General features: G+C 44.3%; 1 protein-coding gene across 7 annotated transcripts in view; it reads right to left on the bottom strand.

Moving 5' to 3' along the window:
• Nucleotides 1–10,594, bottom strand: part of TLN2 (talin 2) — a 456,511-nt gene extending 445,917 nt beyond the window's left edge. For 3 of the 7 annotated variants that reach the window (XM_050797237.1, XM_050797234.1, XM_050797239.1), the window contains exon 1: nt 8,695–8,783. The gene's annotated coding sequence lies outside the window, so the exon portion shown is untranslated. Of the gene's footprint in view, nt 1–8,694; nt 8,784–10,399 lie in introns of those variants that run through there. The other 4 variants (XM_050797238.1, XM_050797235.1, XM_050797236.1 and 1 more) reach the window with 3 other exon arrangements.
• Between the last annotated feature and the right edge of the window lie 5,436 nt (nt 10,595–16,030).

Here is a 16,030-nt window from a genome sequence, read left to right as displayed (position 1 = left end):
ATTGCGTCACTGCACTCCGGCCTGGGCAACAAAGTGAGACTCTACCTCAAAAAGAAAAAAAGAAAAAAAAACCCAGAAACATAACCACTTTGCTGACACTGCAATAAACATTTGTTGAAATTAATGGCTACTGTACTTAATTTCCTCCAAAAAATGCATGAATGATCAGATTATGACACAATTTATGCCATATTTATCATCTGGTCACTATATTATTCTCAATACCCTTCACATGTAGCCAACTTTTTATTGAAAGAAATCAATAACATCAAATCTTGAATATGCATGTATGACAGGAAAAAACAGGAATCAGAATCTCCTCTTTCCCAAGAGAACTCTCTATAGACTATTTAGAATGATACCCACAAATTCTCACTTTCATTGCTGATGAAACATGCAAATATCTATAAAACATCATTAAATCCCCAAATATCTACAACAAATTCAGACAAGAATTAAGTAATATGACTCAAATATTATTTTTTCCCAGCTTGGGGAAATTGGCAGAATTGCATTAAATGTCCCTTGACTGAGATGCTAACTTTCACCCGTATTAGTCCATTCTCACATTGCTATAATGACATACCTGAGACTGGGTAATTTATAAAGGAAACAGGTTTAATTGAGTCACAGTTCAGCATGGCTGGGGAGGTCTAAAGAAACTTACAATAACGGCAGAAAGGGAAGCAAACATGTCCTTCTTCACACGGCAGCAGGAAACAGAAGTGCCAAGCAAAGGGGGAAAAGCCCCTCATAAAACCATCAGGTCTCGTGAGATCTCACTCACTATCATAAGAACAGCATGGGGTAACCGCCCTCATGATTCAATTACCTCCCACTGGTATGGGGATTATGGGAACTACAAGATGAGATTTTTACATGCGGACACAGCCAAACCATATCAATTGCCACCTCCTACTCTCATGTCCTCACATTTCAAAACACAATCATGCCTTTCCAACAGTCCCCCTAAGTCTTAGTTCATTCCAGCATGAACAGAAAAGTCCAGGTCCAAAGTCTAATCTGAGACAAGGCAAGTCCCTTCCACCTATTAGCCTGTAAAATCCAAAGCAACTCAGGTACTTCCTAGATACAAAGGGGGTACAGGAATTACCTAAATATGCTCACTCCAAATGGGAGAAATTGGCTAAAATAAAGGGACTACAGGCCCCCTGCAAGTCCAAAATCCAACAGGGCAGATATTTAACCTTGAAGTTCCAAAATGCTCTCCTTTCACTCCATGTCTCACATCTACATTACACTGATGCAAGAGGTGGGTTCCTATGACCTTGGACAGCTCCACCCCTGTGGCTCTGCAAAGTACACCCTCCCTCTCAGCTGCTTCACAGGCTGGTGTTGAGTGTCTGCAGCTTTTCCAGGTATGTGGTGCAAGCTGTTTGTGGATCTAGCATTCTGGGTTCCAGAGAATGGTGGCCCTCTTCTCACAGCTCCACTAGGCAGTGCCCCAATGGGGACTCTGTGTGGGGGTTCCAGCCCCACATTTTCCTTCTGCACTACCCTAGCAGAGGTTCTCCATGAGGGCTCCACCCCTGTAGCAAATGTCTCCCTGGACATCCAGGCATTTTTTTTTTTTTTTCTTTTGAAACGAAGTCTCACTCTGTCACTCAGACTGGAGTGCAGTGGCACATCCAGGCATTTCTGTACATCCTCTGAAATCTAAACAGAGGTTCCCAAATCTCAATTCTTGTCTTCTGCACACCTGCAGGACCAACATCACATGGAAGCTGCCAAGGCTTGGGGCTTACATCTTATGAAGCAATAGCCTGGGCTGTACTTTGGCCCCTTTTAGCCACTGCTGGAGTGGTTGAGATGCAGGGCACCAATTCCCAACGCTGCACACAGCAGGGGGGCCCTGGACCCAGCCCAGGAAACCATTTTCCCAGGGGCTCCCATGAAGGTCTCTTGTTACTTATGCAAATTTCTGCAGCTGGCTTGAAATCCTCCCCAGAAAACGGGTTTTTCTTTTTTACCACATCGTCAGGCTGCAAATTTTCTAAACTTTCATGCTCTGTCACCTCCTAAATGTTCTGCTGCTTATAAATTTCTTCCCCCAGATACCCTAAATCACCTCTCTCAAATTCAAAGTTCCACAGATATCTAGGGCAGGGGCAAAAAGCCGCCAGTCTCTTTGCTAAAGCATAGCAAGAGTCACCTTGGTTCCAGTTCCCAAGAAGCTCCTCATCTCCATCTGAAACCACCTCAGCCTGGAATTTACTGTCCATATCACCATCAGCATTTTGGTCAAAATCATTCAACAAGTCTCTGGGAAGTTCCAAACTTTCGCACATCTTCCTGTCTTCCTCTGAGCCCTCCAAACTGTTCCAATGTCACTTCCACATTTTTAGGTATCTTTATAGCAGCACCCCACTCTCTGCGGTACCAATTTACTCTATTAGCCATACCCGAGACTGGGTAATTTATAAAGGAAGCAGGTTTAACTGAGTCACAGTTCAGCATGGCTGGGACCAGGAGGCTGGGGCCGGGGACCTCAGGAAACTTACAGACATGGTGGAAGGGAAAGCAAACTTGTCCTTCTTCACATGATGGCAGGAGACAGAAGTGCCAAGCAAAGGGGGAAAAGGCCGTTATGAAACCATCAGGTCTCATGAGATCTCACTCACTATTATGAGAACAGCATGGGTATAGCTACCTCCATGGTTCAATTACCTCCCACCACGTCCCTCCCAAGACACATGGGGATTATGGCAACTACAATTCAAGATGAGATTTTGCATGGGTACACAGTCAAATCATATCCCATCCATAACATGGCTGGCTGGAAAAGAACATAACACCCATGGAAGAGAGGTAGCTAGTTCCTCTAAACCAGTGGTTCTCCATAGAACTCATCAGTTCTATCAAGATTGCAAAAATCACATAAATAGTCTGGGTTGAAAATGGTAGAAGCATAACAGCCAGCTAAGCCAGGATCGTATGGAAAGAGACCTGGGTTCAAATACCAGCCCAGCCCTCTCTGGCTGACCCGCAGGATAAGTCTCTTTTGGAAACTTGTTAAAAATGCAAATCAAACCCCACCAAGGACCCATCGAATCTGAAACTCAGGCCCAATAATCTGGGGGTTTAACAAGCCCTGCAGGTGATTCCCATGCATTTTAGTTTGGGAACCACTGATGTAATCTCAAGCATGGTTTTCAAATTGTGCAGCACAGCCCTGGCTTCCAGTGGGTTGAGATTCTGGATCTCCCGTCAGGATTCAGAGTCACACAGTATGTACTTTTTTCAATGTAGAGCAGAGTGTGGTGCCTCACACCTGTAATCCCAGTGCTTTGGGAGGTGTCAAGGTGGGAGGATCGCTTGAGGTTAGGAGTTTGAGACTACTCTAGGCAACATAGTGAGACCTGGTCTCTACAAAAAAATATATAAAATACAAATTAGCCAGGTATGGTGGCAAGTTCCTGTAGCCCCAGCTTCACAGGAGGCTGAGGCAGGAGGATCACTTGAGCCCAGGAGTTTGAGGCTGTAGTGAGGTGTGATTGTACAACTGCACTCCAGCCTGGGCATCAGAGAGACCCTGTCTCTAAAAATATTATTCAGATAAAAAATAAAAATAAAATGTGAAATGCTTTTGAAAGGTTGGCTTTAGCTGAAACTGGCAAAAACTCATCATTTCTATCAAGATTTCAAAAATCACATTAGGAGGCTGGGTTGAAAATGGTAGAGGTGGAACAGCCGGCTAAGCCAGGGATCGTATGGAAAGAGACCTGGATTCAAATCCCAACCCAGCCCTCTCTGGGCCTCAATTAGGAAAACCAAGTTTGAGGAGATGCTGCTGCTATCCAGAAAGGCTTCTCAGGCCAGGCACCGTGGCTCACGCCTGTAATTCCAACACTTTGGGAGGCCAAGGCAGGTGGACTGCCTGAGCCCAGGAGTTCCAGACCAGCATGGCCAACATGGTAAAACCCCATCTCTACTAAAAATACAAAAATTAGCTGGGAGTGGTGGCACATGCCTGTAATCCCAGCTACTTGGGAGGCTGAGGCATGAGAATCGCTTGAACTCAGAAGGTGGAGATTGCAGTGAGCCAAGATCATGCTACTGCACTCCAGCTAGACCCTGTCTAAAAATAAAAAAAAGAAAGGCTTCTCAATTGGCCAGAAGCTCTCCCTGCAGGGGCCACTATTGGTCTTCCCTCAGAATGGGATCAGAGAAAGTTAAGATAAAGGAGAGTGCTTCTAAGAGCTTTCCTGAGCTCTTACTTTCACCACCTCCTGGGGCAGAGGGAAACAGTTTTTTCGGAAGCTATCCTTTACACTGAAAGTATACTCTACTAGAAGTTGAGAAATCAAAGGATTTTAGAAAATAATTAATTGTGCCGGGCGGGGTGGCTCACACCTGTAATCCCAGCACTTTGGAAGGCCGAGACGGGCGGATCACGAGGTCAGGAGATCGAGACCATCCTGGCTAACACGGTGAAACCCCGTCTCTACTAAAAATACAAAAAATTAGCCGGGCGTGGTGGCGGGCGCCTGTAGTCCCAGCTACTGGGGAGGCTGAGGCAGGAGAATGGCGTGAACCCGGGAGGCGGAGCTTGCAGTGAGCCGAGATCCCGCCACTGCACTCCAGCCTGGGTGACAGAGGGAGACTCCCTCTCAAAAAAAAAAAAAAAAAAAAAAAAAAAATTAATTGAAAATTTCCAAAGAGATAAGAGGTTGCAATAGGAGGCATCAGAGAAGGTAAGCGTATTTCCCAGCCTCTTTTTCTAAATGGTTGCTGGCAAGTTTCTTATCCATTAACCAAACATTTTTAAACTTGTTTTCATATAGAAAAGCCTGCGTGTTTGAACAAGTCAACCAATTTAAGTGTATATGGAAAAAGTTAATTACCTCTCCCTCCTCACTGCTAATCTTAAACAATGGTAAGTTTTGGGTGTCCTCACACATTTTTCTCCAAGGTCATACATATACAGCTTATTTTCTTAATCAGAAATACGGCCGGTCGCAGTGGCTCATGCAGTAATCACAGCACTTTGGGAGGCCGAGGCAGGTGGATCACCTGAGGTCAGGAGCTCAAGACCAGCCTGGCCAACATGGTGAAACCCGTCTCTACTAAAAATACAAAAATTAGCCAGGTGTGGTGGCGGGTGCCTGTAATCTCAGCTACTCGGGACACCTAGGCAGGAGAATCGCTTCAACCCAGGAGACAGAGATTGCAGTGAGCCGAGATGGAGCCACTGCACTCCAGTCTGTGCTAACAAGTGAGCCTCCATCTAAAAAAAAAAAAAATTTTTTTTAATAAAATCAGAAATACGGTCATGCAACATATGATACTCTGCAACTAGCTTTTATTTTACATATTATTTTTAATATGTCATGCACAACCCTCACAAAATAATCCATTCTATGTATGTACCTCATTTTATTCATTTTACTAATGAACATTTGTTGCTTCTAGTTTATTTACTGCAAAAAATCCTACAACAAACACCCTTACACACAGATCCTTACAGGCCAATGTTTTTCTTAATGTAAAACAAGGTTGCAAATGTGGGATTGCTGGGTCACTTGGCAGGTGTGCTCCAAACTTTCACAGAAACCATCTGCTTTTCCTAAAGATTGTAACAATTCACACTTGTATCAATGGTCTGAGAATTCCCACCACCCCAACCCCAAACAGCAAGTATTACCAACCTTTTAAAAGATGTATCAATTGTATGGACAGGAAATAATACCTGTTTTTAAATTTGTATTTCTCTGTCCACTAGGGAAGTTGAGAAGAGGTGCAATAATTTGCATCCCTTCTTCTGGGAATTGCCTGGTCACATCCTTTTCTCATCGTTCTATAATGTTGTATTTCAGTTACTATTTCATCACATTCTCATCTCCCCACCCTCTACCCCACCCTCACCCTGGCTACTAGATACACAAAGTACAAAAGTGTATCACCTCCTCGGAATACAATGTGTGGGCACTGTGAGGGCAGGGGATATCTTCTCAGCATAAAGTGCATGGTAAACCCTCAAAAACATTCACTGAATGAGTGAATAACAGACGTAGGGAATTATGTTTGTAAAAATTGCAGCTAAAAGAGTAAAAAGAAAATACAAATGTTCAATCCTTATTCTACATTTTCAGAACAGCATCAGTTTGACTGAAATTAAATTGTTGGTTAAGAGGAAAACAAAACCATGGTCTTGGCACTGTCTCTGAAACTCCACTGTGAAATGGGTGGCAAATGAGCCCAGTCCTAATTCATAGCTCTGGGCGACACATAAAGATTCTCAAGACTAAAGCATTTTGTACCCAACCTTGTCCACCAGCTGTCATTCAAATGGCACCTGCCCCTGAGCCACAGATTGTCAGGGTGGTCAGTACAAAAGAGAGGCCTACCTTAAGCACGTTATCACTCCCCCTCCTTCACCCTGACTTCTTTGCCTTTCTCCAGCTTATTGAGGAGGGGATGTGAGCCCTGCAGGGGAAATTTGACAGAGTTCAGATTCCCTAACTCTTTGAACTTTAGGGAAAACATCTGGTCATACCCTCCATTTATCCCTATTATTTGTAATAGTTATGTGTGGCTTATGTTTTAACTAGTCTCCCTATTAGATAAAAGTAATACGATTAAAAAGTTCTGGGGAAACTACTGTAATTAAAAAGGCACCAGTGGGTATGTTAAGCTGTAATTCCAGGCCTGCTTATTATGTTTTCCTTCTTGTCTTTAAAAGTTTTGTACCTAATAAAAATAACTGAATTATTTAACTCTTTTTGAGTACTTCTTGTACTGGCCAACCACCACTCAGAATCACCAAGAAAACATTATGACTCAAAAGTTCTGGAGCAATAATGTCACAGATCACAAGTTGTAGACACTGTCTCAAGAGGCTGGACATGCCACACACATATCACAACACCACCTCACAGACTGGTAAACAGACAGGCAACTTCCCAAAACACATACTCGTTTTCTAACCTTTTTAAGTTACAAAATCTTAAAAGGAAAAAAAAAATGCAAGAACTTTGGTCAAGTTATGAAGTTATGACAATAAGAATCAGGTTGGCTGGGCGCGGTGTCTCATGCCTATAATCCCAGCACTCTGAGAGGCTGAGGCAGGTGGATCACCTGAGGTTAGGAGTTTGAGACCAGCCTGGCCAACATGGTGAAACCGTGTCTCTACTAAAAATACAAAAATTAGCTGGGCTTGGTGGTGCGTGCCTGTAATCCCAGCTACTTGGAAGGCTGAGGTGACAGAGCAAGATTCTCTCAAAAAAAAAAAGGAATCAGGCAAGCGGCAACAAAACACAATTTATAACAATTCGTTGAGAGAGGCATAAAAAAATAGATAAATATTAAGGTAGTAAACTTGGGAATAAAGATTGGAGGGTTCACAATAAAGCTTCTCTTTTTTATTATGTAAGGTTTAACATGTATAAAATATATGTGGCATATATGTAGTTATAAAGCATAATGCTAAAATGCATAAATACATTTAGATGCATAGATTTTTTTTCTGAGAATAGTTGGTAAAAATGTATATTGTTCACCACCTGTAATCGTCCTTTACTACTCTAGAGAACCAATGATGTTCGAGGAGTGAAGGGTGAAGGAGGGGAAATCAGATTACTTTTGAGACAGAAAAGAAAGATACTGACTAGAAAATGACATACCCACCTCTTCCTAAACCCTAACTTCACTTAAAAATACTCTAGGGAACAGTGTTTAGAAAAACCTGAATGAGTCAGCAGTAGGTGAGTTCAAAACACATATATAGCCTATGCCTGTACAGAATATCCCTGGTAACTCATTCAACAGGGTCACGCTGTTAAAAAGTTCGCTTTCTCTTTGGAGGTAGAAGCCCCACATCAATGCCAAAAAGAGAGACCCTCTAATACTCTTTGGAAACTCCCTGATAACTTGAATGGGTACAAAGGCAGAAAGAAACCAGTGGCTTCACCAATCTGAAGAGACCTGTTTCTGTGATTAAGGTACTCCCTCTAAGACTGGAAACTTAAAACGGATGGAGGCTTTCTGCAACTGACTTCTCTTCTAAATTAGCTATGCTAATTTTGGAAAAATGTATCTTGGGTTCTGGGTGTTTTCCACTATTCTAGTGCTCAATGGAAAAAAAAAAATCATTCGTGTAGGCATCCCTCTTCTCTGAAGGCCACTTGTCACACCCACCACCATCCTCTGATTTTGCATAGAGGTCCCAAATAAGCAATCAAGGTAGATAAAATCTTGGCTGACATTCATATCGGAGACATTTTTGCAGGCGCTTCATGAAATGAATCAGGGAAAGAGCTGCCTAACACCTAACATCTCCAGGCACATCTCCCACAGGAGAGCCTCTCCCCTCCCTCTGCACACTTAACCCCCAACCCCAGAGGTTTCTGTGGTCCCTTCTAGCCTCCTCAATGATGAAGACCCCAAGTGCAGACACGGCCTTAATACTATGACATCATTTCGGTAACACGCCAAGGAGAACACGTTCCTGCAGTTGGCTGCGTGTAGGTCAGCAAACACGCCCGTGCCCTGCCCCTTCACAAAGCAGAGGTCACAGTCTATTTCAAAAGTAAAGATTCCCCACTCCCGCTTCCCCCTCCCTCCGGAGAGGTCGCTGCCTCCACGCTCTGGAGAAGGGACGTCAGCATGCAACCTGACAATGCCACAACTCAACACACGCAGGTACTATTAGAAGGAATAGTAAGTGGTACTTACAGTACCAGGGCAATTTACGTGTATTTTGGGGTCCACTTCTCCAGGACATCATCCCTACCCAACAACACCAACACTTCAGTTCATTCCTCTCTCATCTTCTGGAAAGACAGAAGTTTTCACTATGAGACACAGGAATTCTGGCCTAAGTTGTCCCAGTCCTTCACGGACAGCAAGAATCCAAGTTTCCCCACGCGTCACCTGAAGCCCCAACTTCTGGAAACGCCCTCCTTTCCTCGCCTCCACGAGCTGCGAGAGCAGAACATGCAGCCGCGGGCGCTACTGCTGTCGCCGCCAAAGTCAAGGAGGCGACTGGAAGCTCAGGCTGGTCGGCGGCCTCGGGGCGACCACAGGCAAGGCCCTGATCCCGATCCACGAACCAAGGCGCCTCATCTCCCCCAGGGAGTGAGCTCCCGCGCCCCTCGGAGTACCCAGGCGAGCCCGGGCGCCGGGAGAACGCTCTGCACTCAGCGCCCAGCCCCGGGACGCCGCCAAGCGCACGGCTCCGGCTGAGCGCCCGGGCAGCGGTAGGTGCGGGGAAGAGGGGCGTGTTCCCTGAGACTCCGAGCCCCAAGGCCGGGTCCAGGCGGGACAGGGGAAGGCGGCAAGCCGAGCACGCTGTCCGTGACGACGGCTCTCGGCCCCAAGCCCCGCCGGCTGGCGTGGCGACGCGCTGTAGCCCGCGCGCCCTTGCAGGGACAGCAGCCGTGAGCGCCTTGCGCGGCCGCCTCCGCGCCTGCCTCGGCGCGCAAACTTTCCCAGCGACAACCGCTCAGGCCTCTCCGACGGGGGCGCGGCCCTCTCCCCGGGGCCCAGAAACGGCTTGCCCCCTCCCCTCCGCAGCTAAAACCCACTGAAAATATGGCGCCCTCGAAAGTCGTTCCTTGGTCCCATCAGGGATCCCGAAATACTCGTCTCCAGGTCCCTCCAGCTTCCAATGGGTGCAAAATTTCAGCTCGTGGGACCGAGGAAGGAGAGGGAGCAGCTGAGTCTGTGTGAGGCCAGCAGCACTGGATGCAAAGCCTGTCCCTGCTTTCGGCCCGGCACTGCCCCCGTCGCTCAGCGGCCAGCAGTTCGCCCGTGGCAAGACTGCCAAGTAAAAGACAGTCGTGGGATCGGCAGGTCTGAGTGTCCGGCACTGGAGAAGGAACTCCGCACTGGAGGGCTGTCTTAGCCCACAGCCTCGGCGGGAGACTTGTTTGCGAAGTGGCGCTGGAGTCCCGGCGGCCAGTGCTGGAATGAAGCCGCTCCGCCCGCGCCAACTCTCCTGGCGCGGGGGCCCAGCCGGGGTCGAGGGGACACTCTATGCAGGCGGGGCCGTTTTTCAAAGCCCAGTTACCGGAAACCCAGCGAGAGCCCCGGAGGGGACCGGCTGCCCACGGCCAGGAATCCGCTCTCTGGCGCCGGCTGCGAGGCTGTTTGCAAACCGCTGCGCCCGGGTCCAGTGCAGTTAAACATACATGTGCAATAGACAGGTGCATTAATATCATTTTATTTTTATTTTCCTGCAAGAAGCCCTCCTAGACCATCAAATCTGGGAGCTTTACGGGTTTTTCCTGCATTGGCATCACTCACAAGAAGCAAAAGGGAGGAAAAAAAAAACACCCACATTTTCCTTCTGGAGAGGGGAGGGAAAAGATACGAGAAATTCATGCAACGTGCATGCAGCTGGAGGAAGAGGAAAACCCGAGTGAGCCGTGCGCCTTACCGGGGGATGCATTTACTGTCTCATTGCAGAGCGCCTGCCCGGGAGTGCAGCCCGCGTCCCCCAGCGCGCAGGGCGACCACTCCGCTCCCGCAGCCGCCTCAGCCACTGCCGCCGCCGCTGGCTCCGGGCGCGGAACAAGAGCCGAGGGCGAGCGCGAGCGCACTGCCCGCGAGCGCTGGGAGGGCAGGAAGCGCGTCATCATTCGGGGACGGCGTGGCTCCGGTCCGGCCGCTGCGCCGCGCTGCATCGGGGGTGGGCCGCCACCCAGGCTCTGGCGCCCCTGCTGGGTCTCTCCTCGCGTGGGGTGATGCTGAAAGGGTCCGTGAGGGAAGGCGATGCACAGGCCGAGCTGTCACGTGGAAGGGAGGCTCGGGGTGACCCCGGCTTCCCAGAACTGGGGCTCTGCTGTGTAAAGGGGATGACTGGAGGACCCAGCGTCTTGTGGGCTGGGGCCCCTAGGTCCGCAGAGTGCCCTCTCGGGACCAGTGGCCAGGTCCTGGGGGAAGCGAGGTGTGGCTGACTGGAGGGCCATGGCGGGCGGTGGGGTCTTGCTGCGAAGCGGAGGGCCGTGACCCCAGGCGAGCCTGCTCCTTTCAGTACAAGGATCCTGAAACCTTGCTAGTCAGGGGTCACTTAGGAATTTAGAGAACGACTATAGGGATGAGTGGCGGAAGGGGTGTGCTCTATTGACAAGGAGAAAATAATTCACTCCTGTTTGCCATGCCCTGAGTAAAGTCAGTTATATACCTCTTACATTTACAGTCATTATTAGTAAATACTGTAAATACCGTGGAACAATGTGAAGGTTATTCAAGGGGGTGAGGAGACAAAACACTATGTACCATATGGTCCCATTTTTTAAAACTGTGATTTCTAGAGAAAGGCAGAAAAGACTGGATAAAGAAACACCAATAAATCTCTCAGTAATTGGTGGAATTGTGAGTAATTTTACTTTTTTATTTATCTGTAAGGGACACATTAGTAATTCAAAAAAAAAAAAAAGAAAGAAAACAAGAAAAGAATTAGCCATGACCCCTTTACTCCTAGCACTTTGGGAGGCCAAATCAGGAAGATATCAAGCCCAAGGAGTTTAAGATTGGCCTGGGCAATACAGCGAGACCCTATCTCCAAAAAAAATTTAAATTAGCCGGCTGTGGGGGTGCATGCCTGTAGTCCCAGCTACTGGGGAGAATGGTGGGAGGATCACTTGAGCCCAGGAGCTTGGGGGCTGCAGTGAGCGGTGACTGTACCACAGCACTCTGGCCTGGATGACAGAGTGGGACCCTGTCTCAAAAAAGACGACATTATTTCCATCCCAATACAGAATGACCAGGAAATAGGTAGCAAATCTCTTCAGTTACTCAAATGAAACTGCTGGCAACTTTTTAGTGTTTCTCAGAGAAAGAAACTGCTGTCACCATAAACCAGAGAGTGAATTGATTTTGTAAATTGAAATGATTTTGAATAAGTCCATTGGGACATTGGATAAGGCTGGACACTCTGTGAGAACAATACCCTGTCCTTATCCAGGCCGATGAACCGGGTTGTATCATAACAGCAAAGATAACCTTAGGGTACAACTTTGTAACTTATTGCAGAAAATAAACTGGAAAGCTAACAAAGTGCATTATCAATGCATAGTGAGAGAACCGATTACTTGGCAACTTGAGAAAGTCCTAAAAATTGCAGGGCACAATTTTTAATTGCACAGGTAAAGTATTTTTGTTCACCACACCTTTTTAAACATTTACCAGTCTGACAGAATAACTAGTGGTGACAGCAAGCCACCTCAGGGGATGATTAAAAAGTACATGTTTATTCATTTCTGTACAAGCCTGGTAATAAGCTCACTAAATTAATGCCACCTAAATTGTTCCCTGGTTTACTAACAAAGAATAACCATATTTTTATGGTCCAACTGCCAGGTTTACCTAAGAGGCTCATCTAGGAGAGGAAAAAATGGTTGCAACTAAAGTGATTTTCCCCTTCCACTTAGTCCTCCGTTCATAGGGCCCAATAGCTTCCTATTAAGCATCTCAAAATCTTTCTGACACCTGGATTTCAAGATTTTCCATTACTTAATGCATCCTCCTGAAAGTATTCCCACACTTTTCCACTACCGATCAGCAGGATGCCATTCAGTATTAGAAGCTGTATTCCATGAGAGCAAGAACCTTATCTGTATCTCTGTGCCTGAAGGAGCCCGGCACATAATATTTAATAGGTACTCAATAAAAATCTGCTTTATGAAAATAGCCTATTTGTTCAGTACCTAGTTTACTAGTTGCTGAGATATTTGAAAAGTTATCTCTCCTATTAGAGTGTCAGCATAATTCTAGGATGCTGAGATCCTGTAGATTTATAGCCTTGGTTTGGTTCAGTTACTTTTCAAAGTTCCAGCTAAATCCTAAGGCATTCAGAAGGTGAGGTGCAGGTGTCTGAATATTTGTGCATTAATAATCCAAATAGCACTATTTTGTGGCTTTCCAAGGTCAATTAAATTCTTTTCCCCAGTGAGAAAGAACATCAACCTTACAACTCAGCTTTAGTTCTGGCTTCAAACCAGTTAGATTTGGACACTTCTTAATTTTACAGCTCCTTGTTTTTCTAACCACTCTTAGGGCTCCAAAATCATTTACTGTTTTTTTTTTAGAGAAATCAACTAACCATTCTATGTCCTAGCATTACATTTTTCAAAAATTTCCCCAGTAGAAGTAAAAGCAATTTTACCAGTAACCTTTACTAACTTTTCTGAAATTGAGATGCCTCCCTAGACCTAAAAAGAGTTATTTCTAAATTTAGAGTTAGCTACTAGTAGTCTCTGTCTTTATTCACAGTGATCATAGTTCATTGTAGATCAGCAAAAAAAAACAAAAACAAAAACAAAATCTAACTTTTTTTAACAAGATTACATTTTGGGGCTTTGTCTCTACCCAGCAGAGGAAAACAGGATGGGAGATAAAACAGTCCATCTAAGCAATTTCTCAAGCCTTGATAGCCTCTTACTTCTGCCAAGCAGATCTTCAGTAACAAAATAAATACACTTTGTGTGAATCAAGAGTGGAACATTTGGGGAGGTAAGTCAAAGAGATAGCTTCCAAGTCACTTGTAATAAATATATCTGGAACAAAAAAACATTTTCTTCACAAGTTAGATTTGTGATTACCAAATTAGACCTTGCTTGGTGCCAAAGAGCTGGATGCTGAGAGACTGCCCCTCTCCTCCCATTGCACTGAGCCTTAACCTCCTGAATTCCTGTCCAGCACTTGTAGGTATCTGGGGTCAACTGTGTCCAAGTGGAAAAAATAAAAGAAATTCCATCAAATATTTGTTCTACTTTATTTATAAGAGTTTATTTTGTGCCATATTAAAATATTTTAAAGGGCTTCCTTGATACAATACACCAACAGTTCATGATTTCCTATCCTTTCAAAAATGTTTGTATCCTTTCCCGAGAGCAAGGAAGGTAGGAACCACATTTTCGAATAATTGTCCATCATTCAGAACCAGAGATGAAAAGAAGATACTTAGGCTTCTATTGTAATTTGATATCTTTAGGTTTGTAGAAATCTTTTCTGATTATAAGTTTTAGGAGAGTATATTAACCAAAAATTATAGGAGGAAATATTATCTGAGTTGTCATACAACATATAGTTCGTAAGCTATTTTTAATTTATTTGAAAAGCAAATATTTGACATTTTGCAAAAATTAATATATTTTAGCTTTTTATTTATCTCGAAGCATAGGACCTCATTTCATCCCTAACTATTCAGAATAACATGACAGATACAGATTTAAATGTCCTATTTTAAAAAGGAAATTGGGCTGGGCATGGTGGTTCATGCTTGCAATCCTAGCACGTTGAGAGGCCAAGATGGGAGGATCGCATGAGGCCAGAAATTCAAGACCAGCCTAGTCAGCATAACAAGACCTTACCTCTTTTTTTTTTTTTTTAATTTTTTTAATTTTTTTTACTTTTAAGAAAAAAAGAGGCTGGGCACAGTGGCTCACACCTGCAGTCCCAGCACTTTGGGAGGCCAAGGCAGGCGAATCACCTGAGGTCAAGAGTTCAAGACCAGCCTGACCAACATAGTGAAACCCCATCTCTATTTTCGAAAAATGCAAAAATTAGCTGGGTGCGGTGGCACACCCCTGTAATCCCAGCTACTTGGGAGGCTGAGGCAGGAGAATCACTTAAACCAAGGAGGTGGAAGTTGCTGTGAGCAAGATCATGCTACTACACTCCAGCCTGGGCGACACAGCGAGACTCCATCTCAAAAAAAAAAAAAAAAAAGAGAAAGAAAAGAGGAAATTGCTCCGATAGATTTAGCAAATGGTTATCATTGTACTCAATGCAGAACATGCTTGAGATTAATTTTTCTTTTGCAGCATATAAAACATACTACAAGGTTCTTTAAATGTCTCTGAAACAATATACTGTCTAGAAGAATATAATACCAATAATTATTTTGCTAAGTTGAATTGATCCTTAATCCAAATCAAATGATTAATATAGAGTATGGGAGGTAGGATGTTTCTTCTTTTGCCTGCTTGCTTGCTGATTTAAGATGTGTTTGTAGTTATACTGTGATTAAAAATCTTTTAAAAATATTTCATTGTATATCATCAAAATTGCTTTATTAAATATGTGTCATTTAAGTCTCTGGTCACTTGCAATTTTTTTTAAGGTTAGGTATAAATATGTTTTCATGAAATTGTTCCATAATGTCAAGATACAGTAGAAAGACTTTTAAACTAAAAAAGTGTTTTAAAAATCTGTTATCACAGACTGGTGCGCCCCCCGCCTTTCACTAAACTATATTAACTAAGATTGGTCTTTGGGACTCTGGAGATTTTTAATTTATTTATAGATGCGACAGAACTCTTATAAAAAAAAACATTTTGTTTAGGGATTGGACCAATTTTAATTTTAAAATAATGTATGTATTGTCATCTAGGAAATATTATTCTAGATCTTCCTCAAATGGAATGGATTTGTTCTAAACAAAATAAGATGATTAGATCATGTCTAAATCATTGTTTTTCATTATTTAATTAAAAGTGATCCACTGAAATATAGAAAATTTAAGCAGAAATTACTTAGATATGTTTAATGTGACTTCAGGGAGGTAAGCGGGGACTATGGGCTTACATTGAAGACAAAATAAGTATGTCCAGCACAATTCTTACTTGCCTATTTCTTTAAATCAATTTAACAAATATTTACTGAGTTGATGCCAGGACTTACTATGAGCAAGCCACTCTCCCTCCCAGCTGTGGCACACATCTACTGAATAAAAGAGTCTCTGCCTTCCCTTTTAAGATTACAGAGGCCACACCAGATATTCAAATTGATTCTGTTGATAAAAGGTCTTTAGAAGTCTGGCATCATATCACTTCCCTCAGAGTTACAAGCTCCAGGAGTTTAGAAAACATCAAAAGGAAACATTTTTTGGTAAGACCAGTCCTAGGCACAGAGCCACAGATATGGTCCTTGTCCTGTCTTCTGTTGCCCAGAGCAGTCTAGAATAGCCTGGAACTTTTAAGATTAACTACGTAGCAGGAGCTCTGATGAAATGGTTCATATGTTATTTGTCTCACCATTTTGAATGTACTTTTATTTCCTGCCA

Source organism: Macaca thibetana, chromosome 7 (genome assembly GCF_024542745.1).
Source record: "Macaca thibetana thibetana isolate TM-01 chromosome 7, ASM2454274v1, whole genome shotgun sequence".
Taxonomy (NCBI): Eukaryota; Metazoa; Chordata; class Mammalia; order Primates; family Cercopithecidae; genus Macaca; species Macaca thibetana.
Note: the sequence above shows the minus strand (reverse complement) of the source record. Positions and strands in the feature narration are given on the sequence as shown.